The sequence below is a fragment of the Durio zibethinus genome, chromosome 9 (genome assembly GCF_047325235.1).
Source record: "Durio zibethinus cultivar Kanyao isolate XHJ-2024 chromosome 9, ASM4732523v1, whole genome shotgun sequence".
NCBI classification, from domain to species: domain Eukaryota; kingdom Viridiplantae; phylum Streptophyta; class Magnoliopsida; order Malvales; family Malvaceae; genus Durio; species Durio zibethinus.
The window spans coordinates 5,778,628-5,794,866 of record NC_143170.1 but is presented as its reverse complement, the minus strand read 5'-3'; the positions used below and the strand labels follow the sequence as shown (position 1 = coordinate 5,794,866).

Below are 16,239 nucleotides of genomic sequence, written 5' to 3'. Positions count from 1 at the left end.
GGCCTGTTGTTTGTTGATTCGTTGGCTTTGTACGTTGTGGGACTTACAGTTAATAAGTTGACAGCATTGATCAGAGTGGGAGAGAGGTAAATATGTAATAACAAAACAGTTAAAATGCTTCATTGTTCCACCAAAATTGAAGGTTTCTTCGGTTATTTAAATGATTTCTTTAATATCTATGATAAACTCACTTGCAAACTCCTTTTTGTCAGTTGCCAGTATGATGGCAGGGATATTCTTTTACCATAACCAAAATTTGCAAGTTATAAGTGATCATCAAAAAAATCAAAAATAACTTATCATACTAAAGTAATCATTTCTCAGTATCTACCATAAGTTCAAATATAGGAAACCTAAAGTTCAGCTCAATTATTCATTAAGTTAATTTTAAGAGATGTCGTCATTCTCAGTAAATGTCAAATTCAAATTCCAACGCATATAACCCAATTTTCTAACGTTTGGTGAGGAGCAGCTCCAAAGAAGTAGGTACAGAAAGTGAAAATCTTCGGGCCAATTACAATATGCATCCAATCTTGACAGAAAAAAAAATAGTGCGGTGCTTCCAGGAGTAGTCCCTACGTTGGCCCGTTTGACAGCCTGTAGGGTTGTACCGTTCAAGGCATCGCTTTCCCAATCAACATTTGAGAAAGACAGAAAAAAATGAAAGTCCAAATGAGGTAATAAAATATGGATAGTGAAAAATTGGCTTTCCTCCCATTTTCGGATCACAGATGGAGTAGCAATTAATTGGCTTTTAAATGTTAGATTTAGGCTTAGTTTAACATTGTGTTTGCGTTTTAAAATGTGATTTTTAAATGTAAAAAAAAAATAAATATGTTATGATTTGTGTCAAATATTAGATATATTCAAAACTTCAGGGAATTACTAACACAAATTTAATTAGAACTGAAACTGCTCCAATGTGGATTAGAGCTAAATTCTACTAAATTTAAAGCCACAAAATTGATGCCTCCGTCACTTACTTTTTAATATCTCCTTTCAAGTTTCAATAGATGATTTGTATGGTAAAAGAAGAGAAAACTACTCTTTGTCTTTCAAATTGAAATTATAAATCTCATCCTGCATAAATTGTTTAATGACGGTGATTTTTGTCTTACAAGCACCGATGCTGCAGTGCGGACACATGAAAGTATTGATTTTTGAGGCGGTGATCCGCCGCAGGCGTACTTTGCAAGCGGTTTCAATCACGCCATCTTAAGATATGTGTCGCGTTGGGTACAGTTGTTATTGATGATGTATATATAATATATCGTTAAAATATATATTTTTAAAATATTTTTTATAAATATGAAAGTTTTAAATCATATAATTTATATTTGGATGTAACGAATAAAATTTAAAAATATAAAAAAAAAAAATTTTAGAATCATTAGTCGTAACCCTCCCCTTCAGTAGAAATTAGTACCCGATGCATTATTACTCTTCTTCCAGTGGATTTAAAAAAAAAATTTTTTTAATTTTTGGCATAGTGGAAAAGAGTTGGAATTTGATATGCAGAAGTACATATATTTATGTATAATTGACAGATATTTTTGGGAATAATAAGAGCTGGTCATTTTCAAACCTACAAAAAGACTTGACTCTGTAAAAAGCTGTGTAGGAAGTAAGCTGCTTCTTGGACTTGGCCATTCAACATCATTAAGAATTTGACGAGGAACGCAAGAACAGAAGAGAAGATAGAAATAGTCATTCAGCAATTCTTAGTGGTTTCACCAACGGACATGAACTTTGCCTCCTTTTTGAAGCACAACGATCTCCACAAAATTTATATAAATAATAAGTACTGGTACTTGCTTTTGCTGGGTTCAGCCGTCATTGAAAAGACCAAATTCTGAATAAAAATCGCCCAGCTACTACACAAATTACTTGTTCTCAGGCAATTAAGAATACGGAAGGGCCCCGCTTTCTCAAACTCTTTGTCCTCATCGTACAGAAAATTTTTTCCCATCGCCACCGAATTTTTTTAGTGGGATTTTCTTTTATTAAATTATTTATTTGATTATTATATTAAAAATTTTTAAGTAGCATTCTCTCATTTGATAAATATATATTATAAAATTATAATATTAAAATATATTATTAAATATTATATATGTAAACATTTCATTTAATTTAAAATTTAAATTTATTAATCTTAAACTCGAGTTTAATTATTTTATATATATTATAAATAATTTTAAAAAAAATAAAATAAAATAAAATAATGATATTTGATTGATGATTGGATTTAATTTAAATTTTTAAGTTTTTTTGATAAATAATTAAAATTTTAATCCAATGATAAACTGAATTTAAAAAAAAAAATCCAATCCCCGTGCAACACTATTTGAATTTAAACTCTTTTTTATAAAACGATTGTAAGCAAAACAGAGAGAAATCACCAGAGAATACCTTCATCCCACTGTCATCTCTGCCAGAACACCACCGAACACCACCTTCATTGCTACAACCTTCACTACTACACGAGAACGATCACCATCAACACAGATCTACTGCTACTGTTATCATCAATATCACACAAGTCTCTAAGCTTCCATAGCACCACCAAATAGTCCATCATTTAAGCCTCTATAATACCAAACACCAACGTTTCAAAAACAAAAAACAGAGCACCAAAAAACAGCCATTGAAATAAAAAAAAAAAAAAAAAGAAGCAATCAGCATAAGCGCCTTGCCATTACTAGCACCATTAGTTGGGAAATATTGTCACCTATCAACCACAACTCCAAGCTCCAATAATGTAGCATAAGTCAGACTTAAAGAAAACTCTCTTGAAATTCGCAAGTATTCCTCAATGAAGACTTGTCTTTCTTTAAAAAATAATAATTTAGAAAAAGAAGCACATGGAGAAAATATCCAATTTGGACAAAAGTCGTGAGGGCCTCTTGCAAATAGGTACTATTGGCTTTGTTTGGGAGGCTTGTACAAAGCCATTTGCATTTACGATGGATGGGCACTCGCTGACATTATTAAAGTAGCAATACTTTATTTATAAGATTAAAAGGTACTTTTTACTCATTTATGTGTGTATTTATTTATTTAATTCTTTGTTTGTTTATTTTATTTATTTACTTATTTAATTTTTTTTTGTTTAATGCATGTTTTAATTATTTAATTGACAAAAAGTAAAGATTTAATAACAATAATTAATATTTTTTAAAAATTATAAAAAAATAAATAAACTTTATAAAATTTTGGGATGAATTAATAATTATTCCAATGATGAGATTTTTAAAAAATTTAAATGGTAAATTTTTTAAAAATATCTATGTGAGGAATTTCTTTAAATTTAACTCAAATTGTAGAATAATTTAGATAAAATTTTAATAAAGTAATTATATTTTTTTCCTAATAAAAAAATAAAAACCTTAAAATTTTGTTTGAAAATATATAGTAATTGTACAATAAAGAAATCTCAAGAAAAATCACAAATGGTTGAATTTTTATGATATTTTTAGGTGAAGGGTTTTCTTTTTTTAAAATTAAACCAAAATGGTGAAAAATTTAGAAATAAAACTTGTAAAATAAAAAATAAATTTTAAGAATGAAATTCTTAATAATCGTAAATGGGTGATTATCTAAGACATTTTTAAGTGAAAAATTTTTTTAATTTTAGCCCAAATGGTGAAAGGATTAGATATATTTTCAATAACAAAACAATTAAAAAAAAAAGAAACTAAATGATTAGGTTTTTTTGGATGACAGAGCCTCTTTAAAAAAACAAATGAGATTCTTAAATACTCTCAAAGTGATAAAGTATTTTTAAGAATTCTATAAGATTAATAGAGAGTTTTAAAAGTTTTTTTCAATATTAATTTTAAAACCATTAGAACATAAATTTTTAGGATAATTTAAAATTAATGGTACCATCATTTAAGATAGACATTATAGGAGTGCTATAACTTTTCTTACATGTAATCAAATTCCTAAACCTAGTTTTATTTAGAAGGTTAAAACCTATTTTTTAGGGATCTTTAGTCAAGCTTAGAGGTTTTTTAAAAGAATAAATTCACTTAAGTGATCAATCACACATTGATAAAAGACTAATGGTAACTCCTTAAGTTGTGTCTAGCTATAGATCTACAAATCTATATGTTATGGCAGTTTGGCAACTCCACTGGGGACGCTAAGAGTCAAGCCATTAATTAATTTTGAATTATCATTTTTTTTGTTGCTTGGTCTTAAATTATTGACATTTGTTTGCATTCTTTAACTTGGCTTTTGAAAACTGCAAATAAAGATATATGTATTTTTTCACACACACTATCACATGTATGTGTGTCATATGAGCTTAATATTCGGGTTCTGTCTTTCTTAAGAGGGAGTAAAGTACCTATGTTATTGTGAGATGATAATCATCAAAATGGCTAGCAAAATACTCTTATGCAAATTAAATCTTTTTTGTTTGTAGCTTATGATGGGAAAAGATTAGAGTGTCTTACTAGTCTGTGATGGATAATGATGTGAGAACAATTTAAAAACCTTTAGATTTAACCCAAACCACATGTAATAAACATAAAAAGCCAACCTTAGGTTAGAGCCATATCTACCCATCATTATAATGTAACCCTAATTAGGATATATGAATGGACTTTTTGAGCTTTATTCAATCACTTACATAACAAATGTTATTTGATTATTATTGATTAAGTTGTTGTATGTTGTATGTTGTATTCTTATTCAATATCACTAACATATGTAGTCATCCATGCATCATAATATGACATGTTAGTACATGCATTCATACATTATTTAAGCATTCATTCACTCATGTATATAGGATTCTTAAAAAAATATTAGATTAATAGCATTAGCATACCAATCATGGTATACAAGGTTCAAAGATAGCTCCACCATTTAAGAATCCAATTCAATCCATTTACCATTAGTACAACACCAGAGCTAAAGCCAAACAAATGGAACAAGATAATACCAATGACCTTGAGAAGATAAAGAAAGCCCAAGAGAAGCTTGAAAAAGAGTTGAATAAGATTCTAGAAGCCTTAAATAAATTGAATAAGGAAAAAATGTAGAAGAAGATACTAACTAGTAAGACTTCCATCACAGGATGTTGTTATTCCTTTTTATCCTCTTGGTTATGGCCCATTCAACAGCAAGTCTCACATCCGATAAGATATACCTATCATGAAATGCCTTATGCGTCAACTTAAGGGCATTTTCAAAGTTATGTCAATCTTGTCTTTACGAAAAAGACAGAAGAATCAATGCAAGTCCCCAACTTGGATGATCTAAAAAAAAAAAAAAAGCTAAGGCTAAAGGTGATTAAGATTATAAAGGGCTCAAAAGCTAAACAGAATATGAACTTTTGGTAGAAAGATTATAAGTAATTGAGATGATGAATTTTTATGGCTTAATGGATGCAGTCAACCTTTGCTTAGTTCTAGATGTAGTGATCGCACCGAAATTCAAGGTCATAGAGTTTGAGAAGTACAATGGTATAAAATATTCGATAACTTATATTATCATGTACTGTTAAAAAATGACTACTTACACAAGAAATAAAAAATTGCTAATGCAAATGTTCCAACATAATTTTATTGGTTCTACTGCTAGATAACAGTCTAATTGGATAGAACTCACATACCTCATAAAAAGGATTAATAAAGGCATTCATTACCCCATATCGATATATCATAGACTTGGCTCTAAATCATCTTTTTTTGTAGAGCATGAAAAAGAAAGCCATAGAATCTTTTAAAGAATATGCCTAAAGGTAGGGAGATATGACTACTCAGGTCCAACCACCTTTAACTAAAAAAAAACCATGATATTGTTCGTCAATACCCTAAAAGTGCCATACTATGAGAAGATAATAAGAAATGCCACCAAAAACTTTCACTGATATGGTGATCTCAAAAGAAATTATTGAAAATGTCATCAAAAGTGACAAGCTTAAAGAAAAAAAAACTAATAGTACAAAGAAATAAGGGATACCTAGAAAGAAAAAAATTGAAGCCTAAGCTATGAATTTCAATGGGCAATAATTCAAAAGCTGTACTCCATATCCATCACCTGTTCATTTTGTTTACCACCCTATAATTAATGGTATTGTGCAGTCTCTTACTAACCTATTCCACAACTGGATTAGCCACCAACCTATCAATTAGATTTTTAAATATCTACATATGGGTCTAGTCATATCACTACATTAGCTTCTAAGTCTAACAACCAAGTGAATAGTTTCAAAAAAATCACGAATAACCAGAAAAGAGCCCACATTGATCATATTTCTATTACTTACATTGAGATATTCCTAAAACTGGTCAAGAATAACTTAGTATCTCTAGATATTTTAAAACCATTAAAGTCACCCTATCTTAAATGATATGATGCTAATGTCTCATGCGATTACCATAATAGAAACTTATGTCATTCTATTGAAACTTGCCTTACTTTCAAACACAATGTGTAAAATTTGATCTGAAAAAGCTTGGTAAGTTTTAATAAATCAAAGGGCTCGAATATTAATAAGAACCCTTTTTCTGACTACATAGTGGCATAATTTGGAGAAGGACAAGGATGTTAAGGCTGGTTATAAGTTGCTTATCATTTTAAGATTTCTTTCAAAGTAATGTTAGGATTTTTTTTTAATAAGATTTTATTTTTTTATCATTTTAATAAAAGGCAAGTTGATGCATTTTATTACATTTTTTCTTTCATTTAAACCATTATTCCATGCTTTATTTTTTTTATGTCTTTTTATTCCCATTCTCAAATTTCAAATGATAAATGTTTAGACAATTATAACAATAACTCTAGGATTTAATTTTGAAAACTCATTCACATTGATAAAGTTCAATCTGTGAAAACTATTTGAGCAAAAAAAGTAAGCTACTAACAGATATGAAATAGATATATCTTAAAGATATGTAGTCTTTTATAATGATCTATGAGTTTATCTTTTTTCAATAAATGATTTTCAAAGAAAACATTCATGTTTAAAATGAAAAATGATCGTCTTTCTTTTACTATTTATAAAACCATCCATTGTTACCCCTTCATGCCTATTATGAATTTTTTCTAAAAAACCCAAACCAATGATCATTTTTCATACTATGGGATAAATTTTGAGAAAAGCCTACTTGAAAAAAAAAAGAGGTAAAAGATCACAAAAAATCTCAAAGACAAATAATAAAAAAAATTTATTTAAAAAATATATAGAAAAATGAACGCCATAAATGATTTAGGGCAAAGTAATGAGAATCATTTTATGAGAAATAAGAAGAATGAAAAAGAAATAAAAGTAGTGAAATGATGTGGAATAGGGCAAAGTGCTAAGTTAGATCCCATGATAGGAAATGATCCTTTGGTTTGAACTCTTTAAACATATGTTTTAAGCCTATTTGATCTTTCATAATACCTTACCATAACCTTCATTATAACTCTTAAAAGTTCATTTTGATTAAATGTGATTGCTTAAATTGAATGATCATATGTTAAGCTAAGACATATTTGTGATTGAGCAATGGAATTGTGCTATGTTTTCATATTTTAGAGATTGATGTGTATGAGATATCAATAATGAAGAAGTGAAAAAATAATAAAATAATAAAATAAAGAGTCAAATTCAAAACCCAAAAAGGTGATTTGAGTAGAAAAATATTTGAAGTATATTAAAAACATTTGAAGATTCTCCAAAGCTAGGGCAAACTTGGATTAGCTCAAAATGATTTCAAAAGTCAATGAAATGAGTTTTTAAAAAAAAATTTGGATTAATGTTAAAAATTATTTAAATATTCATTATTTGGACAATACCATCCCTAGTGATATACTTTAAATTTATTCCTTTATCCATTTATTTTTGTATCAAACTTGTTCTTGTATTGATTACCTTTCTTTAACTTGTACTCTCTTATTTTTGCATCCTCAGAATAATTTAAGGAAATATATTATTGCATTATATTTGTCAAAAATTGAAATGATAATGAATAAATGATAATCTTAATAAAATATTCATGTATTTCTTTGAAAAGAAATTCAGAATGTCAAAAGTAAAAAGGAAATGAAAAACTGAAAAAAGCATGAGAAGATGATGAATATGATGATAGATTGATTGACATAACTTGTGAGTTATGATCAAATGATGAAAATAATACAAATCAGTTGATGAAAAAATTATTAGTGCCAAGATGCTAAAAAGAAATGTGAGATGGTAGAGTCTTCAGAACCTTACTACCACAATCAATTAGAATTTCATGACATTAACGTTAGTTACATCTGCTTTACATGCATTATGTTTGTATTGTTGTTTGAACAATACATGTACATAATTTGGGGAATATTTAAAACTTTGGTTTGCCCATGCATTTGCATCATGCAGTGAATATTTGAATCATAATTTAGAGTATGGTATTTGCATTATTATGAGAATCTAGATTGTTATATTTGCATCATTAAAAAAAATATTTGTATTATTATCTGACATTTTTTATATACACAATTTTGACTTTGATGAAAGATTGAGAATTTTTATGATAAGAAATTTTGAACTAACTTTTTGAGAAAAGCTTTTTAAGATAAAGATGTGAATCCTTGAATGAAAAAATGTTTTATAAGGAAAACATTTAGAATTCTAAAGTTGTGGAGCCTTTTAAATGAGCATTTTTAATGTTAAAAATGATGAGAATCTTTGAGTTTTATATATGAATCTTTGAGTTTTATATAAGAATCTTTGAGTTTTAATGAAAATCTTTCAATGAGAATTTTTGTCTTAAAGTTTTAAATGTGAATCTTAAGAATTTATTTAAATCTTCAAAATTTTTTAAATCTGAATCTTTGAAGTATCAGATGTGAATCACCAAAGTTTTCGAATAAGAAGCTTTAAAATTTTGGATATGAACCCTTAAATTTTTTAAATAAAAACCTTTGAATTTAGATGTGAAACTCTAAAATTTATCAAATGTGAATCTTTTAACTTGAATGAGAAGCTTTGAAATTTTAGATGAAATGCTAAAGTTTTCGAATGAGGAATATCGGATGTGAAACACTAAAATTTTTTGAATCAGAATCTTTGAAATCTTGGAAGTGAATCCCTAAAGTTTTTCAAACACAAATCTTTAACTTTTTGGTGTGAATTTCCAGAAGTTTAGAATGTGAATCTTTAAATGTTGGATGTGAGCCTTGCAATTGTGATGCGAATCCCTGAATTAAAATTTTAAATGTGAATCTCTCATATGCGAACTTTGGATGTGAATCTCAAATACGAAACTGAAAATTCTTGAGAAACTAAAATTTTGATAATCAAATCCTTACAAATCTTAAATCTTTACGAACCTTAAACTTTTGTGAATCTAAAATCTTGTAAATTTGAAAGCTTGTGAACCTTAAATCCTTGCAAACCTTAAATTCTTGTGAACCTTAAGTTCTTGGAAATATGAATTCTTGCAAATATATGTGACTTAAGAACCTAAAATCCTTGCAACTCTTTGTGTCTTGCGAACTTGAAATCCTTGAAAATCAAATTCTTATGAATCTTAAAATCTTGTAAATCTTTGAACCTTGCAAAAATTTGAATTGTGAACATTTGAATTACAAAATTTTGATTATTTGAACTCAAATTGTGAATATTTGAGTTTCAACTTATATTACTAATTGTCGAATTACGAAGTTCTTGAATACTTCAAATTGTAAATCTTTGAAGTTTCGAGATTTTGTAATTGTTAAGCCATGGTCAAAAGTAATAGATTGTCTATGTATTTGCACAATTCCTGTTATAAAGAAAATACACAAAAGAGAAGCAAATGTAGAAACTCATTTAGTTCGGGTTCTGAGTTTGTTAATCTCAAACTCAATTCAAGTCCACTTGTTTTTTTTATATACATTATAAATAATTTTAAAAAAAAATAGAAAAAAGGATAAAATCAAAGGGCAATGATTTGGTTGGCAAGTTAAGATTGGACTAACTTAAACTTTTAAGTTTTTTTTTGGATAAATAATCAAAGTTTTAATTTGCTAATAAATTGATTTTTTTTTAAAAAAAAAAATCTAATCCTAGTGGAACACTGCTTGAATTTGGACTCTTCCCTATAAATCGATCATAAGCAGAACAAAGAGAAATCACTAGAGAACACCCTTATTCCACTACCATCTTTGTTGAAACACAACCTTCACCACTACACTAGAGCGATCACCATCAACATAGATCTACTGCCACCACTATCATCAATACCACACGAGTTTCTAAGCTTCCATAGCACTGCCAAACAGTCCATCCTTCAAGCCTCCATAATACCAAACACCAATGTTTCAAAAACAAAAAATAAAACACCAAAAGACAACCATTGAAATAAAAAATAGTGAGAAGCAATCAGCATAAGCACCCTGCCATTACCAGCACCATTAGTTGAGAAATATTGTCACCTATCAACCACAACTCTAAGCTCCAATAACACGGCATAAGTTAGGCTTGAAGAAAAATCACTCAAAATTTGTTGGTATTCCTCAATAAAAGTATCTTTCTTTAAAAGACAATAATTTAGAAAAAGAAGCACGTGGAGAAAATATCCAATTTGAACGAAAGTCATGAAAGCTTCTTACAAGTAGGTATTTTGGCTTTGTTTGGAAAGCTTGCATAAAGCCATTTGCATTTTTTATGGATGGGACACTTGCTAACATTACTAAAGTAGCAATGCTTTATTTATAAGATTGAAAGGTACTTTTTACTCATTTATGTGTGTATTCATATATTTAATTCTTTGTTTGTTTATTTTATTTTTTGTTTAATGCATGTTTTGATTATTTAATTGACAAAAAGTAAAGATTTAATCACAATAATTAATATTTATTTTTAAATTACAAAAAATATATAATAAAATTTTATAAAATTTTGGGATGAGTTAATTGTCAATAATGAGATTTTTAAAAATTTCAAATGATAAATTTTTTAAAAATCTTTAGTGAAAATTTTCTCTAAATTTAATCTAAATTATAGAATAATTTAGACGAAATTTTAATAAAAATAATTATATTTTTTTCCAAATAAAAAAATAAAAACCATAAAATTTTGTTTGAAAATATATAACAATTGTTCAAAGATGAAATCTTAAGAAAAATTATAAATAATTGAATTTTTATGAGCTTTTCAGGTGAAGGGTTTTTTTTTTTTTTTTTTAATTAGGCTCAAATGGTGAAAATTTTAAAAATAAAATTTGTTAAATAAAAAATAAATTTCTAGAATAAAATTCTTAGTAATCGTAAATGGATAATTATCTAAGATATTTTTAGATAAAAAATATTTTTTATTTTTGCCCAAATGGTGGAAAGATTAGATATATTTAAAAAAAAAAACAAATTTTTTTTAAAAATAATAAATGATTAAGTTTTTTCGATAACGGAGCCTCTTCAAAAAAACAAATAAAATTTTTGAATACTCTTAATGTGAAAAAATATTTTTAAAAATTTTATCATATTGATGAAGAATTTTAAAAGTTATTTTCGATATTAAATTTAAGACATTTAAAACCATAAACTTTTGGGATAATTTAAAATTAAATGAGAAGATCTTTTACGATATGTATTGTAAGGTACTATAACTTTTTTTACATGTAACCGAACTCCCAAACTTACTTATGTTCAAAAGGTTAGAACTTATTCTTTAAGAACTTTTGTCCGACTTAAAAACTCTTTAAAAAAATAAATTTACTTAAGTGACCAATTATATTTTAATAAAATATTGATAATAATTTTTTAAATTATGTCTAGTTATAAGCTTACGAATATATATGTTAAGACAATAGATTAGAGATGGATAAGGCTCACTTATTGAATTTTTAATTTACTGATTAGGATATAATTTTGGATAACTTTAAATATAAAAAATTAATATTTTCACAATAATTAATGTAATTTATATATTATCAGAAACTGTGACTAAAGCCATTATTATTTACTATCAGGTTTATTAAGTCACAATCAAATATTCTTATATACTAATAGAAAAACAAAGAAAGCCAAATCTTCTAATTAAGGAAGTGCTAAAGCATTTCTCATGTGAATGCACTCACGAATCTCTGACTCTGATTAACAATAATTCAGTGTTTTTTTTTTTTTTTTTTTTTGGGGCTTTTGGGCAGCATATATCATATCTTATCCTAATTCCAACACCTATGACCTGACCACATAAAGATTGTTGCTCTATGTTTATCCATTTTAAAGGCGCTATAGCATTATCCATAATGCTCTCTCAAACATCATAATTTACCATTAATTAAGCATCTATTCTAACTTAAAATTTAAAGAATAAAAAATATTTAAAAAGAAATCGATCACCCTGCTTAATTGCCACGTTAATGTAAAAAAAATTTTCTGCTGAACTTTGTTCTAAGAACCATTTTAATTTGTGAGAATGAAAATAATGTTAATTATATATATATATGTATATGTATATATATATTCCTGTTAAATGTCTGAATACAGACCATTTTAGGCCCAAATTGTTCTCATCACTTGGATCTTTGTGACATGTTATTTTAAGAAAAAAATAGGTTCTGTGGGAACTGCTTTGCTACTAATTATCCTTACTACATTAGACAAATTGAATCATAAAACTTCCAAAACAAATGAAGAAAGTTGACTAGGTAAAACTGGAAGTGGGAGAGTGAATCCTGATTCAGGGCAATGCTATATGCACAAAAGAATCGTACACACTTTACACACAGTTAATTGTTCTAATTATTCTGAAATGATTCGAGAAAGTGATTGTTTCTAACCTAGATTCTAACGATGATAAAACCTCTGATATATAGATAGATTTATATGAATTAGTCCATATCATGCATCTTCCAAAAACCAAAATGTAATCTTGCTTAAAGTGATTTCAGATTATTTTAGAATTCTTCATTCTGTAGGTAATAAAATTGAAGACATGCATGTTTATGTCTAGTCTCAAAGCCAATTCTTTTGTTTTTATTATTATTAATTTTGTCATTCAGCAGCCATATGCCATCTATATAGGATTTATAGTAAATATGCTAAGAAATTTGTATATAAAGTGGGTAATGGTCCCAATGGAAGAGCTAGTGACATCTTCCACTCACAACCGAGCCAGATTGTTAAGTACTTTCTATCTTATCATTTTAGGGCCAAATTGTTCTAATAATAGGATTGGTTTTATTGGTGGCCATTGAGGAATGATGGAGATTTGATCAGTTGGTATTTTGACGTTTTATTTCAAGGAAACTTAGATTATGTTAAAATTAATTGTTACTATTTGTTTTCGTATTTGAGAAGTGTCAAAATTTGATATCTAATGGGTGGAATTAAAAATCCGAAATTTTACCAATAAATCATAAGAAGGGCAGCAACTAATTGTTATTTGTAACTGTTTATCCCGCACATTAGGCAAATTAAAGCATAAAATTGTTTAACTGTTGAGTAAAACAGAAGAGGAAAGTTGGCTCTTAGTAACTGGAAGCATGACCCTGAGATAATTCATTAGTAAAAGGCTAAACCACTAATGCTAAGAAATTTGTATATCAAGTGGGTAATGGATGTGCTAATGGCATCTTCCACTCACAACAGAGCCTGAAAATCAAATGGTTCCCTTTCTATTTTGTGTTTGACCTTATTATATCAAACCTAAAAAAAACAATTAGAGGAAAATTTTTTTCATTAAACAAATTCTGACAAAAGCTCCATATTAGATCAAGCTATTGACATCCACAAATTGTTGCAAAGATGTAGACAGCACTTCCCATTCTTCTCTCAATTGTCTATTATTCCTATTCTTTTTCTGAAAGAAATTCCAATCTCTCCCCCTTATTTATATCCCCTGGAGGTTGTTAAACATCCAAACCATGGGTGATAGGCTGCGCCTGGCAGTTGGGGTCATGGGTATACTACTCTACTTCCTCCATTGCTCAATATTTCCTAGTTTTACTCTCTGGATTTTGTATGTTTTTGGAAGAAAACTTAGTTGATATAAAAGAATTTGCATGGTCTTCCTGCAGGCAATGCATCGTCTTTGTTGCTTTATGCAGCACCAATGTAATGTCAACATTCACTTCGTAGCTTTTATATCTAGTAATTTTATTTCCATGGAGATGCACAACATGATGGAAATTTAATTATGCATTTGATCATTCAACTTGAACAAGTATTTGTTGTTTTTGTACTGTGTGCCAGATTGACATTTTCCAGGGTGATAAGGAAAAGAAGCACTGAGGAATTCTCTTGCATTCCTTACATCGTTGCATTGCTAAACTGCCTCTTTTATACTTGGTATGGATTGCCTGTCGTGAGCTACATGTGGGAAAATTTCCCCGTGGTTACAATCAACGGTTTAGGGATCATATTAGAGTTATCCTTCATCTTCATATATCTTTGGTTTGCACCAACCAGAGGAAAGGCAAGCTTCTTAATCCTGCTTTACAAGTAATTATCTTGTTACATCTTTTGTGGTTCTGAATAAAATGGGAAAAAAAAACAGGTACTCCTTCCTTCTACATCATGAAGATAAATGAGGATTGATGTCTATATCCTTTCATGCATGAGTGCTTTCTTGCATAAAAAACTCATGGCTATAAATTAAAGAAGGAACTAACAATTATGTAGCTTGATGAAAGTGCAGATTAAGGCTGGTGTTATAGTGGCAACAGTTATCCTAGTGTTTTCTATCACAGCAATCATCTCGGCTTTTGTATTCCATGATCATCATCATCGCAAAGTTTTTGTTGGAACTGTTGGGCTGGTTGCCTCTGTGGCAATGTATGCCGCTCCACTTGTGATTGTGGTAAGCCATCTTTTTCCTCTCCGCATGAGCTAACATGGGAAATCTCCCCTCTATGATCCCCTTCAAGGAAAGAAATATAAGTTTTTCATCTCGATCGTGTCTTTTTGGTGTTGTAATTGAATTCTGTTTCTAATTGCAGAAACAAGTGATAGTGACAAAGAGTGTGGAATTCATGCCATTCTACTTATCCTTTTTCTCATTCCTCGCTAGCATACTTTGGCTGGCTTATGGACTACTGAGTCATGATCTCCTTCTTGCGGTTTGTATTGCCATAAAAATTTGGACTTTATATTTTGACAAAAGAGTCTCTGGGTTGGAACTCAGAGACTCTTTATCCTCGGACCCGACTTTTCCTTTTATCTGTTAGATAGAGAATGGGTTGAAGATGATGGGATTCGAACTCTCACCTTACATGTTTAATTCCGACCTGACTTTATTACGACTTAACTGACAGCTCATTGTTGTTTTGGGGAAAGAATTTGTATTGACAAAGAGAACAACTTAGCTTCTGTTTTTGTAACTGACTTTTTAATTATGGCAGTCTCCAAATCTGGTTGGTCTCCCCTTAGGCATCCTGCAACTTGGGCTGTACTTCAAATATAGGAAAACCGGAATTATGGAATAACCAAGCAAATGGGATTTCGAAGAGAGTAAACAGGAGAAATCCAAACATATCCAGCTCGTGACGAACGAAAATTTCAATGGAAAGAGCTGAAGAATACGGCTTAATGTATGATCGGAAATCAGAATCCTTTCCCGTCCAAGAAGATATCTGTCTCTATGGTATAAATTTCCGATGGACCTAGATTTCTGCTTAAGTTCAAGTAGTTCGAACATTGTATATCTATATAGTTAGAATTCAATGAAATGGTTATAACACATTTTCAGATTTTCTCGTCCGTGACAGGGGAAGCAATAAAAATTAGCCTTCAGAGAGGCAGTGCCAGCATCTTAAGTTGTAAAAATGGAACGTTCCAATTAAAATCATTCAAACGAAGGGTCCAACACTCTACCAGGACGGCATCTAATTATGCAAAATGCACATATAAGGTGAGGCTCACATAATTAGTCACTCTAACCTGTTAATCAAAGCCATGGCTAAAATAGAATGCAAAAACTGGACTTAAGATCGTAATAAACATTCCTTCTGATTAGACGCTTCTACTTCTGCATTAAGCACAAAGAAAATCCAGGCGCATATACTACTGCCAAATGCAAAACTCTCCAGCAGTACATTGCTTTAAAAGTTCAAAACAGCACACACAAAAGGGGAAAAAGAGAAAAGGGGAACTGATATTCGGCATTGATGCCCCCATCAATTGATCCAAATTCTCAGCAGGTTGCTGGCCACCTGAGTTCATAATAACTGCTGTTAATCACCATTACCAATAACTATCAATTTTCGGCACGAACTGCAAGTAACAAAGCTTTATCCAAATAGTCAATAGGACACTTGACTTCTTTTCTAT

The 16,239-nt window shown here is 29.2% G+C and overlaps 1 pseudogene across 1 annotated transcript; it reads left to right on the top strand.

Annotated features, from left to right (window-relative positions):
* Positions 1-13,664: 13,664 nt before the first annotated feature.
* LOC111316176 (bidirectional sugar transporter SWEET3-like) lies at positions 13,665-15,696 on the top strand (annotated as a pseudogene). Its single transcript, XR_016345382.1, has 6 exons — positions 13,665-13,872; positions 13,989-14,025; positions 14,164-14,423; positions 14,628-14,770; positions 14,910-15,029; positions 15,312-15,696. The product of XR_016345382.1 is annotated as a bidirectional sugar transporter SWEET3-like (transcript).
* Positions 15,697-16,239: the final 543 nt, after the last annotated feature.